The sequence below is a fragment of the Panthera tigris genome, chromosome C1, assembly GCF_018350195.1.
Source record: "Panthera tigris isolate Pti1 chromosome C1, P.tigris_Pti1_mat1.1, whole genome shotgun sequence".
Lineage (NCBI taxonomy): Eukaryota > Metazoa > Chordata > Mammalia > Carnivora > Felidae > Panthera > Panthera tigris.
Window position 1 is genome coordinate 169,306,623 of NC_056667.1, and position 16,741 is coordinate 169,323,363.

The window sequence follows — 16,741 nt, forward strand, 5'->3', positions numbered from 1 at the left end:
CTGGCCAATAGGATATAAGCTTTCAAGAAGCTTCCTTAAGAGACTGCTGCAGCTTTCCTTTTGCCAGTTCTTCCCCACTTTCTTCATTCGGCCACATGAAAGAAGGATGCTATGACTGCTATCTTGGACAGTAAGGACAATGGCCACGTACTAAGGATGGCAAAAATAGAAATAGAAGGTGTACGTGGGCTTTTTAGAGCAGAACTGCCATACCAAACCTTGCCTATCCTAATCTGGATTTTGTGTGAAAGAGAAACTTTTATTTAAGCTTCTTTTGTTTACTGTTGTTTATTTTAGCCAAACCTGATACTAAATATTAACAATTTTTGTGGCCAACATGATAATATCTCTACTAGGAATCAAATAAGGAATAGAAATTAAATTTAACATTCAAGTGTTTTTGCACTATGTGTTAGGTGCTACTATTTGAGTTACATTTCCTCATCTATTTGTCTCAACTATCCTTTGAGATATTATCCTCTTCATTCTATAAGTGAGGAAACTGGAATGCAGATAGGTTTTTTTTTTAATTGCCATAGAAAGTGTTAAAGCTGGTATTGGATCCTTTATCAGTCTGACCAAAGTTCATGTGTACTCTTAATTACTGTGATGTCACTGCAGATCAGTTGGATGACATAAATTTGTCATGTAGCCCACTAAACATGATTCTACAGTTTCTTCTAAAGTCCTTTAACTGTGCCCAAACCTTTATAAATAATCCCCTCATTAAAATTTCTTCAGATAACAGCTAGGCTGTCATATTTTCCCCTGACTAATATATGAGTTTTTCTAGTAGCTTTCTTTAGCTTTGTTTTCTCCAGAATATAGGATGAAAATTATTTCATTATTGCTTTTTCCTAATCATGAGGAAGATTTAAACTTTTTTAAATCACTTAGGCAAGCCAGATTTCTGGTGTTTCCAGAAAAATCTTAAGGCAAGAAGAGAGAAAAATTGATGAAAGGTATCTTTTTGAGTTCTTGGGATAAAGCCTTTTAAGTAGGATGTTTCTTGTCAAAGGTACTGTTCCACTTATTCTTAAAGACAAAAACATCATTCTTTTCCCCATCAGACTTCAGAAATATATAACGAAATTTCTCACAACCTGAGAATCATGCAGCTGATATATATTAGTTTTACCTGTCCTCCCTCCCTCTGTTTGGGAAACTGCTACATTCTGACAGAATTGAGTGCAGAGAGAGAAATGTGAGTCAGGCAATGATAAGGGTCAGGCACATATAAAATAGAAATTAATGGAGTTTTTCAAGGAATTATCATTTTTAAAAATTGGTGTTTGTGGTAAGCTCCGTGCCCACCACAGAGCCCAACACGGAGCTCATACTCACGACCCTGAGATCAAGAGTTGGATGCTCGACCAACTAAGCCATCCAGGCATCCACAAAAATTGTTTTAAAGACTAAATATAGGGGTGCCTGGGTGGTTCAGTCACCCCCAGTTTAGCATCTGACTTTTGATATCTGCTCAGGTTGTGATCTCGTGGTTGTGAGATCAAGCCCCCCATAGGGATCTATATTCAGTATGGAGCCTACTTGGGATTCTCTATCTCCCTCTCTCTATGCCCCTCTTCCTCTCATTCTCTCTCTCTCTCTCTCTCTCTCTCTCTGAAAATAAATGTTTACCAAAAAAAAAAAAAAAAAAAAAAAAAAGACTACATGTAGCCAGACTATAATGTAATCAGAGAAACCAACTTTGGGTGAAGTATGGAAAAGGACAACAGAAGATTTCACTGTTGTTTAACAATGGTCACAGAGAGGGTAGACAATAACATATATGCTACATCAATACTTCAAGTTCTGTTCCTTTCCATCCAAAGACAACCAGGTATGATAATTTACTCCACTAAAAAATAAGAAAGAAAATAGGGAAAAGTTGGAGCAACAGTATCCCAGTACCTGTAGTAAATGAAGTAAGGAGGTAAGACTTAGCCAGAGATCGCAACTTGGTATTGCAAAGGAGTAATGAAGACAGGCTTAAATGAAACATGAGATGTCTCCAGTAGTTAGCAGAAGAGATGCCAGAAATAGAACTGATCTGAAAAGTTCAAAAAGAAAATGATGAAAAATTAATTACAGTCTTGATCTTGACCATTCACATCAAATTAGATTCATCTTCTAGCCTGCCAAATCTTTGATAATGCACTTCACTATGTTTATTTGCTTCTGCTCTGCAAAACTAAAGATATATTTATCTTTCTTATTAAAGTCACCCAAAGAATTTCAGTTTTCCCTGTAGAAAAATTCCAATGTATAATGAAGTTTTTAGTTTATGATTGGTTTTAATTCTTCTTGGTTATTTTCATAGTACAAAGGATTTGTGAGTTTTTTAGTTTTGTTTTAGAAATTTGTTGGGCTTAGATGAAAAAAGAATGAAATCTTGCCGTTTGCAACAACGTGGATGGAACTGGAGGGTATTATGCTAAGCGAAATAAGTCAGTCAGAGAAAGACAGATCTATGATTTCACTCATATGTGGAATTTGAGAAACTCAACAGATGAACATAGGGGAAGGGAAGAAAAAATAAGATAAAAACAGAGAGGGAGGAAAACCATAAGAGACTCTTAAATACAGAGAACAAACTGAGGGTTGATGGGGGTGGGGGGATGGGGTGTGGGTTAAATAGGTGACAGGCATTAGGGAGGACACTTTTCAGGATAAGCATTGGGTTCATATGTAAGAGATGAATCACTGGGTTCTACTCCTGAAGGCAAGACTACACGGTATGTTAACTAACTTGAGAATAAAAAAACAAAAATGAAATTTATGCTTAGATTTACACTTAAATAGTGGATGATGATATACAAATCAGTGTAAACAAATATTGGTGAATCTTTTTATTTTGATCTTACGTCTTCTTTAAATATTAGAATGCATGGAAAACTGGCGAAGTCAATGATAGAACAAAACTTGAGTTAGAATACAGAATAAGCCTATGATGATACTGAAGTTCCAGCTGAACACATAAGACCCATTTACATTTTTACATTTAGTCTACCCCAAAAGTAAACAGTCTTTCAAAAATTTGGAATGATATTGAGAATACTGAACTGGACATCCAAGGAATTGCCTAGACTGTAGATACAAATTTGGGATCATCAGAATATGGATGTTATTTGAAGCCACAGGAGTAGATGAGATCATTTTTGGAGTATTTTAAAAAGGAAAATAAAGCCTAGTCCAAAGCCCTTAGGAACTCCAACTTTTAAGAATCAAGAACCTGGGGTGCCTGGCTGACTCAGTTGGTGGAGTGTGCGACTCTTGATCTCGGAGTTGTGAGTCGGAGGCCCACATTGGGTGTAGAGATTACTTAAAAAAATAAAATAAAATAAAATAAAATAAAATAAAATAAAATAAAATAAAATAAAATAAAGAGCCAGCAAACTGAGACTGAATAGAATTGTCAAAGGGGCCAGAGACTGGGGCAGTAGCTGGAGGGGTTAAGGGGGGGTGGGGTGGGGGAGGGAGGAGGTTGTTTATTTTCAGTGGTAATACCAAACTATCCTGTAGAAAGAGATAGATTTATAACTCAGTACAGAGAGCTAGGATAATCAAAAGAGCAGAAGCTTTGACAGTACAGGAAGGAAAGTGATGAAGGGGAAGCAGATAATATAGAGCCAGATTGATTTTTGATTCGGGGTTGTAGGGAGAGATAAGATAATGATATTAACTGGCTACCTGCAATGTGTCATGTTCTGTTCCAAGTGCTTTTCATGTATTAATGTGTTTCATATTCATAACAAACTCTTGAAGTAGGTACATTTTGTTTTTCCTATTAAAGAAGAAAGGAAGTTATGTCTATGGTCACAACTGGTAAGGGGCAGAGCTTAGGCTATTAACTACTTGATGTGTACACTGATGCAGATCAGTAGAATTACTTGGGCGAAGAAAAGAAAGTTTTCTCATGTCTTCTATTTTCTCAGTGAAGTAGAAATACGTCTTTAGCTTAAATGGAATGTCATGTGTCAGAAAATGTTAAACGTTCATTTCAGTTTAGAGGTATGCATTTAAATGGTTAGCAGGAAAAAGCCTTAGCTCTGGGGTCAGACTGAGAGTTGGAATCCTTCCTTTGCCACTTACAGCAGTGTGACATTGAACATATGACTAAAGCTCTCAAAATCCCAAATTTTCACCCTAAATGGGTATAATTTTACATCCCTCACTAGATTATTGTGAGGTATGCATGAGCTAAGTTTTAGTACTGTACCTTATACAATTCAATGAGAATAAATGCTGTTTGTCATTACCACTATTATTATCATTATTATTATTATTATTGCCCCAGTCTGCCCAGTTATGTAATCTTCTGTATTGGTAATGACATAAAAGAGACAGAAGGTTGTGGATTTTTCTTTTTTTAGGTGAATGCAAAGGAAAGAGAGAGTAGTAAAGGAGTTGAGAGAAGTAGTTGGGGAATAATATAGCTAACTCACTGTTTTAGCATTCAACCAAAAAATATATATATATTAAAAGCCTACCGAATTGTATTAACACTGCTTTGCTTGACAAATTTCTATTTCAAAGTAATAATTTCTGAAAAGCATATTTTCATTATTTCATGTTAGACACACACCATAATCATTAAGCTTCTAAGTGTTGATTATGTGCAAATGTTAAATTTGTTCTTATTATAAAATATACATTATGCTAAAATATTATAAACTCATTATAAGATGATTTTTCTCCATTAAAACATCACTGACGTCTAAGTGTTTACAATAAGTCAGGTGTTCACTGATGCTTAAATTCAACTTTGTATTCCTACTTAAATTCACATCCACTGTTACTTAACCATACAAACTAAGCTGCCACTGTCAAATCTATTTTTTTTTCTGCTTTTAACCTATGAATATACAATTGCTCCACCTGGATTGTTTGCATGTTAAAGTTTTACCATTTCTTCATTTCTTCTATTGTTTCTTTTTTTTTATTTATTTAATTTTGAGAGATAGAGAGAAGGCTTAAGTGGGAGAGGGGCAGAGAGAGAGGAAGAGAGAATGAATCCCAAGCAGGCTCCACACTGTCAGCACAGAGCTTGATGGGGGGGCTCCATGCAGGGCTCCATGCAAGGCTCAAACACATGAATGGTGAGAACATGTCCTGAGCTTAACCAACTGAGCCACCCAGGCACGCTATCATTTCTTCTGTTGTTTCTAATTACTTCAACTAATTGCTGTTTCTATTACAAAACTTTAGAATCAGAATTAACTCAAAATTTTCACACTTTTTGTATTTTTCCCATTTCTAATGGTCTTGATTTGTGCCATATTTGAAACAATAGGATAAACAATTCACTTTCAGTTTATAAAGAAAGGAAAACCACTTGTCCTAACTAGTTCCAAATTATCACTTATATAGTAGAGTCTACATTTAAAATATTAGGAGCATGTTAAAGCCAACTTCAGCATACGCGTATATATGTATAAATACTTTCTTGTGTTAGATTTTAATTATAGAATAGTTTAACTTGAACAGTAAACATTTGTAAATTGATTTAAGTAGAAAATAGTTACATTACCTAATAGATTAGCTTTAAATCAGAGAGAGAGAGACAGATATGAGTCGGGTAGAGGCAGATAGGGAGACAGAATTCAAAGCAGGCTCTAGGCTCTGAGTTGTCAGCACAGAGCCTGGCTGGCGGGGGTGGGGGGGGGAGGGGAGGTGGGCACGAACTCACAAACTACAAGATCATGACCTGAGCCAAAATCAGATGCTCAACTGACTGAGCCACCCAGGCACCCCTCTCACTCTCGTGTTTTAAGAGAGGATGAGATAAACTTAAAGCCCAAGGATTGAATAAAAGAAAGGAATGAAATAAACAACTCGTTTTTACTCATGTTCTCCAAGGAGTCGAAGCAGAAACAAAACAGAGCTGCAATATTTTTTTTTCTTTTAATATGTTGTTGTTTATAGGCCAAATTAATTTTTGGCTCTAATTTAGGTTCCTAATTAACCTTGGATCCTGGACCTCAATATAAATGTAATGAAGCTATGTATCCTATCCATAAGAATATACAAAATTTTAGTGCAATTTTAAAGAGTTCATGGTCTCATTAAAGCCTCTGTGGGAGGCTTTCATAGACCCAAGTTTCACAGACCCAAGATTCAGAAGCATTCTGGATTGTAGTGAGTCCACCAGAAAAGGCACAATAGCAGCAATTGTATACCCAAGCAATCATGTGCTAAGTGTCCAGGTTTAACCTGACATAAGTGTTAAAAAAACAAAAACAAAAACAAAAAAAAACAACAAAAAAACCTTAAAAAACAAAAGCAAAAATTTTGTACCCCATTGTCCAGAGACGTAAAAAGTATTTTTTCTGATCAGTTCAGTGTGTTACAACCAACTCCTTGGTAATCTTTCCACAGATGTGTTAGGGTAGCCTTTGTAATCAACATTTTATCAGGACTAAATATCAACTGTAGATGGATGACTCAAGTTCTCTCTTCATCTGCCTCCTCTGGTTGCTGAGAACTTTGGCACCTCCAACAGAAGGTGGGAAGGAGAACTGAAAGCAGGAAACTGAAGTTGTTTTGTTTTCCTTTCAGTTGAATGCCTTGACTAAACAGTTTACTGCAAGGAAAAGGTGGAAACTGCTGTTTTAGCTCTAAGTCTTTTGAATTGTATGCAAGTTATCATTTGCCTACATATCCCTTTCTCCTATTGTTATAAGTAACACAGGGTTTGCTGCCTCCTTAATGAAACGTGCAGTGCTTTAAAGAGATCCTGTGGCTTCTGCACATTACATAAGCCATAGTTAGTTTGCCACAGAATGATTGCAGAAAAATTGTAAATTTAGTCTCAGAAACCTGCTGCTTAAAGCAGACTCAGCCAGCTTTTTAGTTTTCAAAGCTGCTCTGTATAAAGCAGCACATTTGGAAATCTGTTGCTGATATACCCTATTCATACTCTATTCATAAGAAGAGCACCTGGGTGGCTCAGTCGGTTAAGCGTCTGACCTAGCCTCAGGTCATGATCTCACTGGTCATGATCTCACTGTTCGAGCCCTGCATTGGGCTCTGTGCTGACAGCTCAGGGCCTGGAGCCTGCTTCAGATTATGTGTCTCCCTCTCTCTCTCTGCTCCTCCCCCACTCATGCTCTGTCTCTCTCTCTCTCCTTCAAAAATAAATAAAAATATTTTTAAAAAATTTTTAAAAAAGGAAGTAAAACTTAACTTGAAAGGGACATGGCATACATGAAAGAATCACAAAAATGGAAGGAGCAATGAATTCTAAGAAAATCCAGTATTGCTTAGGTTTTCAAATACTGGGACATTAAAATATCTTTGAATGTTGATAATATACTCTTATTAGCGAAATAACCCCTCTCTTGACTTCTATGCCAGGTGGCAAATTCCCAGTCTACAAGCTTAAATTGGCACCATGTTTCACACTGCTATTGCTTTTCTGGGGAAGCAATGTAAATACAAAATAAATACAGCCCCCACCACTACCACCATCATTTAACGTTAAATAGCAGTTTGACACAAAGCAATGGACTTGACTACAATGACCAGAGTTAGGTAAGCTGCCTCAAATTCTTTGAGGCAAAGAATATAACCAAATACTAGGATTAAGGGATTTTTTTCCTCTCCTCCATGGGAAACAGATTAGTTTAATTCATGTGAAAGATTTATTTTTCTTTTATGTATCTTTTATTTCTAGAGGTATTTCAAAAGGTATCTATTCAAAGGGAAGGTTTTCTAAATTTTAATTTTTTATAACAAATTGTTTTAAACATAAAAAGAATAGAGGGGCACCTGAGTCGGTTGAGCATCCAACTTTTTTAAAAAAGAGTAGAGTATAATAACCTCCTATATACTCATTACCCAAGTTTGACGCTTAATATTTTCCCAAACTCGAATGCAAAGGATTTTGATTTGTCTATAATCAAAACCAGAATTTTTTAATTTATGCTATAAATAATACATGATTATAATACAAACAATAAAAAAACTAGAAACTCTTGAAAGAGATCACTTTGAATTACTTTTTAAAAGACAACTTTTTAGGGGCACCTGGCTGGCTCAGTTGGGGGAGTATGCAACTCTTGATCTCAGGATTATGCATCAAGCCCCATGTCGGGTACAAAGATTACTTAAAAATAAAATCTTACAAAAAAAAAGACAACTAATTATTGTTGACTCAGGATGGGCCTGGAGTTATAAACAGCATTCTTAAAATGGGGCTAGTTTTATTTTCACATTTTTTAATGATAATGTTTAACCAGATATTTAAAAAAGGAGCCTGTAAGGACAAACATCAAAGTGGCGTGCCTAGCAACAGCCAAACCAAGTAGTAAAACTTACTAAGATCAGTTAAATACATATCTGTCTATCAAACTGAAGCTAAGCTCACAGCAAGTGATACCACAGCTGTCTGAGTGGGGCCTCCTAATCTTGGCTTGATCGGAGAAGCAAATAAAGAATGCACCAAAGTACATTCATTATGCTGAGTCACTGGGTTGAAAGAGAGAAAGATAAACCACTTACTGAACAATGACATATTTTTCTTTTAGGTGATTCACAAGTCTTTGAGGACCGGCAGGCAAAAAGCCACTAGGCTTTGTCCAGTCTACAATAATACTCACCAGTATTTGTTCTGTATATTTTGATCTCAGGCAACTTTGATTATGAGAATTTGCTTATGTAAAAAGCTCTCTGGCTGGTACATAGGTGCAAGTAAAAAAAAAAAATTTTTTTCTTAATCAGATAATATTCAGAATCCTAGTGAAGTATTTTATTAACCAAAACCTTTTTAGATTAGTATTAAACATTTGCTAGATATTTACACTAATTGACAAGAAAATTACAAAATCATTCTGATTGACTCAGTTCATTTGTTTATTTAAAAAAATTTTTAATGTTTATTTATTTTTGAGAGACAGAGACAGAGAGAGACAGAGCATGAGTGGGGGAGGGGCAGAGAGAGATGGAGACACAGAATCCGAAGCAGGCTCCAGGCTCTCAGCTGTCAGGACAGAGCCTGATGCAGGGCTCGAACCCACGAGCTATGAGATTATGACCTGGGCCCAAGTCAGACATGCAACAAACTGATCCGTGACAGTTTAATAGTTTCTCCATGTTTCATTTCCAAAATAATCATGGAATACCACTTTTCCTGGCCATATTGGCTGTAGCTTCGGGAAATTTAACTTATTATATTGACAAGCTTGATAAATACATCATTTATTTTTTGTTTAGTAAATTTTAAGTTAAGCCTAAGATTCATTATAAGAAAAAGAGCTACTATAAAATAGAGAAATATTATTCTTTATAATTTTGTGTTTTTCATGATATCAAATGCCTTTTCCTCTCTATGACACAAAAAATCCAACCTGCATTTTCTTCATGAATTTACAACATGGGAAAAAATGAGGTCTCCAAAATTTAGAGCAGCAAGACTTCATACTTTGGAAAACAAGAAAAATTAAGTATAAAAATAAGCTGCTTTTGAGGTGCCTGGGTGGCCCAGTTGTTAAGCATCTGACTTCAACTCAGGTCATGATCTCACTGTTCATGAGTTCGAGCACCATATCGGGTGAGCTGGAGCCCTGCTTCAGGTGAGCCCCGCTTCTCTCTCTCTTTCTCTCTCTCCCTCTGCCCCTCCTGGGATTCTCTCTCTCTGCCTCTTGCTCACTTGTGCCCTGCCCCCCTGCCCCGGCCTCAAAAAAGCTGCTTTTGTAGTGAAAAGAGCACTTTTATACAGTGCTGTAATCTTTTTGGAGATCAATTTGGACATATGTGTAAAATACATTAAAAAAATCCATGACTCCTAAATACAGATCTGTATACCCATAAACTGAATATTTGAACCCTGGAAATAATCCTTAAGAAAAAAACTCAAAAATAATTTTGTGTATAAGGATATCCAGGTATTACTAAAACCTGTTACATATCTGCTGCTAGTTGAGGCTTTTGATAGAAGTTCTTGGTCCTCTGTTAGCTTTTGAGAACTAAAAGGTAGTATTTCTTGGTAAAGTAGTCCATATAATAAAAGCAAGTAGATCACCAACTTGATGTGATATGAGTAACATTTTAAGCTCTTGATAAACTATTATAATATCACTTACCTTCAGTTCAGATTCTTAGTAGAAGGGAGAAAGTCGGGTGAAATACTAAACTATCTCTCAGGCCCGTTTAAAAGTACTAGGGTCATAACGCAAGATTTAGTAATTCACATAAATAGGCCTTCAGAGAGGGATACCTGGAACTTTAGTCATCTGAAAAAGGGTCAAGACAAGGCAAGCACTGCCTTTTCAAGTCACTTGGCCTGTGGACAATGACTAATATGAGGTACAAAATCCACTAACCTCTGGGAACCAAAACAAAGTTTCCACTTGGGGTTCTTTGTATTCTCTGTCCACTAACAAAGCCAAATGTCAAAATCAATCCTTTCATGGACTGAAGAGGTCATTGGGCAAACTATGTGTTTTGTAGGCATTCTGCAGTTCTGCCCTACCTTTTTAAAAGCCCCCAATATTCTTGAGGTGAGACAAAAAACATAAGGACACTGACTGCAAAGGCTGCTTTTAAAATATACTTGTATCAAAAAGAGATCCTCTTTCTCCTCATCCTCGCCAACATCTGTTGTTGCCTGAGTTGTTAATGTTAGTCATTCTGACAGGTGTGAGGTGGTATCTCATTGTGGTTTTGACTTGTATTTCCCTGATCATGAGTGATGTTGAGCATTTTTTCATTGGTCAGTTGGCCATCTGGATGTTTTCTTTGGAGAAGTGTCTATTCATGTCTTTTTGCCCATTTCTTCACTGGATTATTTGTTTTTCGGGGTGTTGAGTTTGGTAAGTTATTTATAGATTTTGGATACTAACCTTTATCTGATATGCCATTTGCAAATATCTTCTCCCATTCTGTCGGTTGACTTTTAGTTTTGCTGATTGTTTCTTTCACTGTGCAGAAGCTTTTTATCTTGATGAGTTCATTTTTGCTTTTGTTTCCCCTGCCTCTGGAGATGTGATGAGTAAGAAGTTGCTGCAGCTGAGGTCCAAGAGGTTTTTGCCTGCTTTCTCCTTGAGGATTTTGATGGCTTCCTGTCTTACATTTAGGTCTTTCTACAATTTCGAGGTTTTTTTGTGTATGGTGTAAGAAAGTGGTCCAGGTTCATTTTTCTGCATGCCGCTGTCCAGTTTTCCCAGCACCATTTGCTGAAGAGATGCTCTATACTCGATTGGATATTCTTTCCTGCTTTGTGAAACATTAGTGGCCATATGCTTCTGGGTTCATTTCTGGGTTCTCTATTCTGTTCCATTGATCTGAGTGTCTGTTTTTTGTACCAGTACCATACTGTCTTGATGATTACAGCTTTTTAAAAAAAATTTTCTTTAATGTTTATTTATTTCTGAGAGAGAGACAGAGTGTGAGCGGGGGAGGAGCAGGGTGAGATGGAGACACAGAATCCAAAGCAGGGTCCAGGCTCTAAGCTGTCAGCACAGAGCCCAACATGGGGCTTGAACCCACGAACCGTGAGATCATGACCTGAGCCAAAGTCAGACACTTAACCAACTAAGCCACCCAGGCACCCTGATGATTATAGCTTTGTAACACATCTTGAAGTTCAGGAGTATGATGCTTCCAGCTTTGGTTTTCTTTTTCAAGATTGCTTTGGCTATTCAGGATCTTTTCTGGTTCCATACAAACTTTAGGATTGTTTGTTCTAGCTCTGTGAAGAATGCTGGTGTTATTTTGATAGGGATTGCATTGAATATGTAGATTGCTTTGGGTAGTATCAACATTTTAACAGTGTTTGTTCTTCTAATCCAGGAGCATGGAATGTTTTTCCATTTTTTTGTGTGTCTTCTTCAATTTATTTCATAAGCTTTCTATGGCAATGTTTATAGCAGCCCTATCAACAATATCCAAAGTATGAAAAGAGCCCAAATATCCATCAATGGATGAGTGGATAAAGAAGACATGGAATATATATATACAAGGGAGTATTACTTGGCAATCACAAGGAATGAAATCTTGCTATTTGCAACTACATGGATGGAACTGGAGGGTATTATGCTAAGTGAAATTAGTCAGTCAGAGAAAGACAAATATTATATGACTTCATTAATACGAGGAATTTAAAATACAAACAGATGAACACAAAGGAAGGAAGCAAAAATAATATAAAAACAGAGAGGGGAACAAAACATAAAAGACTAGTAAATATAGAGAACAAACGGAGGGTTGATGGAGGGGTTGAGGGAGGAGGGATGGTCTAAATGGGTAAGGGGCATTAAGGACTCTACTCCTGAAATCATTGTTGCACCATATGTTAACTAACTTGGATATAAACAATAAATAAATTGAAAAAAAAATACTTGTGTCCAAAAGGTGTACACAAATTCTCCAGTCCCTCTTTTCCTTCATTAGCATGGATTAGGTCACTAGGCAGCCTACCAAGAGTGGAGACCTAAGAAGAGTTAGTGTGTTTGGGAGTGAGTCTGGGATTGGCAAGAATAACAGTGATTATCTTGGTGGTCTGGTCAGGATGTGCTAAGCCCAGATAAGAGAAAAAAGAGTTTTCCCCATTACTGAAGAAAGCAGAAAAGGAGGACTGGTTAGCATACAGGTGAACTCTGAGAGAAGATGTGATACTCCAAAGGAAGGAAGTAATTTAAAAGGAGTTCTAAAGGAGTTGGGCCCAAAGTAAGGATTACTCTCAAAGGAAAATGTGGTGTTACAATTCTGCCACAGTCTGCTCTGAATGAAAGTTTAGGGAACCTGCATCTTTCCGATCCTTACAAATCTAGGAGCATAGAGAATGTAAGGCCCTGGAGGTCGTTGGAGGAGTAGTAGAAAAACTAAAGTCCAATGAATCAGCCTTCCATTTCCCTGGAACTAAAAAGGGTTGGGTAGAATCTGTCCTGCTTTTTACCATTCCTCCGTTGATGTATGTTCTGACCCAGCCCATCTGAGGGTCACAGAGACTTTCCCAATCCCTTGGAGGACTCAGATATTGAAATTCCAACAGAGGAAATGTGGAGAAGAAAATGTGCAAAATGAGCATCCTTAAACCACAGGCAGGGTTTTCTCCAATGAAAGAATTCCATTCAACTAGTCCTCATTTTGTTGTGAGTTCAAGCCCCATGTTGGGCATGGAAACTACTTAAAAAAAAAAAAAATATATATATATATATATAAATGTGCATTGCAGATAAAGAAAACTCTTTTTTTTTTAATTTTTTTAATGTTTATTCAGTTTTGAGAGACAGAGAGCAAGCAGGGGTAGGGCAGAGAGAGAGAGAGGGAGACACAGAATCCGAAGCAGGCTCCAGGCTCCGAGCTGTCAGCAGAGAGCCCGACGTGGGGCTCGAACTCACGAACTGTGAGATCATGACCCAAGCCGAAGTTGGACACCCAACTAACTGAGCCACCCAGGCGCCCCTAAAGAAAACTCTTAAGAAAAAAAAACTTAACTCTCCTTTATTTAACCTAGTAAGGAGAAAAAAATTGTCTGACTTAGGTTTCAATTGTTTTTATTTTCCAAGCTCATGTTCTTATAATGCTTCAAGCTGAGTAGAGAAATCATAAAATCATAAAATCTTAGAGCTAAAAGAGATCTGGAAGATCACTTCTTCCTCTTTATTTTATAGCCAAGAAATCTCAAAAAGGAAAATGGCTAAAATGTAGGAAGCCAAAAAGTTTCAGGGGAAGCAATAAATACAGATAATCCATAAAATGAAAATGAGACCAAACAAAATCTTGGGTTTATTATAAAAATTATTATTGCACTTAACCATAGTTTCTCCACAGATTTGGATATATATTTGTTGTCTCTATTTTTGTTGGTTAAGGAATGGATCAAAATTTTTCAAAATTATTTTTTGCTGCTACAATGGAAATCTACAAAAACGGGTAATAGACTATTTTGGGATCATTGTTCACAAGCACATTTATCTTAGAAATGGTTACCATGGAGATAAGCACACGTCGTATGACTCTACAGCTTGTGAGTTAGAAGTCATCTATGCTACTAAGACATAAATAGCCATATATACACATACACGCACATAAGCCCATCCACACACGCACAGTGAAGTTATATTGTTCCTCTCCTTTCGTAAAATAATAATAAAACTCCATTCAATGCTGGTCTTTGATGGTGGAAGGACTGGCAAAACTCTACACCTTTTAAAATGTAATATTATACAATGACATAAAAATCACTTTTTAAAAACATTGTAAAAGTAATCTGAATCAAGCTTAAAACATACTTAACATGTAAAATAAACGATGAGAACATACTTCTTAGACATCACTCCTCTTAAAATAGAAATATAAAAATAAGAAAGTAAAATTAAATGCCTGGTTGGCTCAGTCTGTAGAGCATGTGACACTTGACCATGGGGTCATGAGTTCAAGTCCCATGCTGGACATAAAGCTTACTTAAAAAAGTAAATAAAATACATTTAAAAAAATAAGAAAGTAAAAAAAAGCCCAGAGTAGATTACAAAAATTTATTGAGTTATTTTCCCAAGGAATGCAATAATATTAATACTAATATATTATTAATATTGATAGCAATTAGCTATTAATAATAGTTGTAATAATATTAGGGCCTAGTTATCAGGCTAGCCTTTCTCTCCCTGCCTCTCTAGCTAGATAATTTCTTTGTTATTTGTTTCCTTTCCTTTTTTTTTTTTTTTTTTGCTTTTTCTTTTCCTTCAATAAATACAATTTTTTTTTTTAAATTTTTTTTTTTCAACGTTTATTTATTTTTGGGACAGAGAGAGACAGAGCATGAACGGGGGAGGGGCAGAGAGAGAGGGAGACACAGAATCGGAAACAGGCTCCAGGCTCCGAGCCATCAGCCCAGAGCCTGACGCAGGGCTCGAACTCACAGACCGCGAGATCGTGACCTGGCTGAAGTCGGACGCTTAACCGACTGCGCCACCCAGGCGCCCCAATAAATACAATTTTTAAGCTGCTTAAATTCCAAAGACACTGGCCAATTTCAGAGTATCACAAAGGTATATATTCTGATTAAAGTTAATTTGCTTTTATTTATTTTACTTATTTGTTTACTTTTCAGTAATGGACATTTTCAAATTTTCAAGCAACAGGAGAAAGAATAGCAAAATTAACACCCCCTCCCATGTACCCATCACCCAGCTTTGTTACTTATCAACATATAACTAATTCTGTTTGATTTATAACCTCCTTCCTCCATCATTTTAAATCAAATGTAAAACATCATGGTAAAAACTTTTTAAAATAATTACACTATCCAATTAGAAAACTTTTCCTCCACAGTTTGAATTTTTTATACTTTTCGTAGAAAAGTACTTCAACAGTTTCATTGTGTATAGGGTACAATAGCAGGTACTAAATCAGTAGTATAAGAATGTCCAGAACTAGAATAATAATACTTCCTTGAACATTCACCATGAGGCAGCATGTAGTTTTCCAACTGGGTGGCTCAGTCAGTTAAGCCTCCGACTTCAGCTCAGGTCACGATCTCGCGGTCCGTGAGTTTGAGCCCCGCGTCGGGCTCTGGGCTGATGGCTCAGAGCCTGGAGCCTGCTTCCGATTCTGTGTCTCCCTCTCTCTCTGCCCCTCCCCCGTTCATGCTCTGTCTCTCTCTGTCTCAAAAATAAAAATAAAAAACGTTAAAAAAAAATTTTTTTAAAGAAAAATTAAAATCTGAAACTGAGATCAGCAAAAAGTCTAGTCATATAACCTTTATTCCCTTTTACTTCACTACTCTTGCACTCTGCTTTCTAGAATTTCAGCACTGAAAGAGTTGTGAAATTTGCATTTTTCCTCCAAGTTCATCGATCCAATATTCCTTACTCTCTTCATGTTAAATACTTATTTATCAATGTATTTAAACCCAAGTCTTTAAAATCTGAAGTCTTTCAATCTTGCTTTTTTTTAAAATCCAAGCATCAGGAAATGAAAGACATAACTATCATCAAATGAGTGACCTCTCAGAGATCACAAAAAATTGTTTCACTCTATATAGTGTCATCCCAAATAGTTTTAAATAACCACTTTTTAAAAAAATATGAAACACTTCACAAATGTGTATATCATCCATGCGCAGGGACCATGCTAAGCTTCTCTGTAACATTCCATTTTAGTATATGTGCTTCTGGTGTAAGCACTTAAAGAAACAATTTTTGGGGCGCCTGGGTGGCTCAGTCGGTTAAGCAGCCGACTTCAGCTCAGGTCATGATCTCTCGGTCCGTGAGTTCGAGCTCTGCGTCGGGCTCTGTGCTGACAGCTCAGAGCCTGGAGCCTGTTTCAGATTCTGTGTCTCCCTCTCTCTGACCCTCCCCTGTTCATGCTCTGTCTCTCCCTGTCTCAAAAAAATATAAAACGTTAAAAAAAATTTTAGAAAAAGAAACAATTTTTAAAAAGAATGAGTGCTTTCTTCTACATGCTTAGGTCTAGTGATTCTAGCTTTTACTAGTCATTCTCATAGAATTTCTATAGAGATACTTCCAGATAAGTATACAGTTCCTTAGGAGCATTTCCAGAGAAGCAACTCCTGACTCAACTGAGAGACTTGAAGATAAAAGTAGAAGAAATGTCAGATTGCATCGTACCAGTTGGTCATCCAGCTGAATGCTGACACCAAGACACATTTTTTTAAGTTTTAAATTTAATTCCAGTATAGTTAACGTACGTTATATTAATTTCAGGCGTACAATGCAGTGATTCAACAATTCTATACATTTCTTAGTGCTCATAATGGTAAGTGTGCTCCTTAATTTCC

General features: G+C 36.6%; 1 non-coding gene across 1 annotated transcript; it reads right to left on the minus strand.

Annotated features, from left to right (window-relative positions):
- Positions 1-16,021: 16,021 nt before the first annotated feature.
- Positions 16,022-16,127, minus strand: LOC122241653. The gene has a single exon (XR_006221893.1). It is a non-coding gene; the product is annotated as a U6 spliceosomal RNA (small nuclear RNA).
- Between the last annotated feature and the right edge of the window lie 614 nt (positions 16,128-16,741).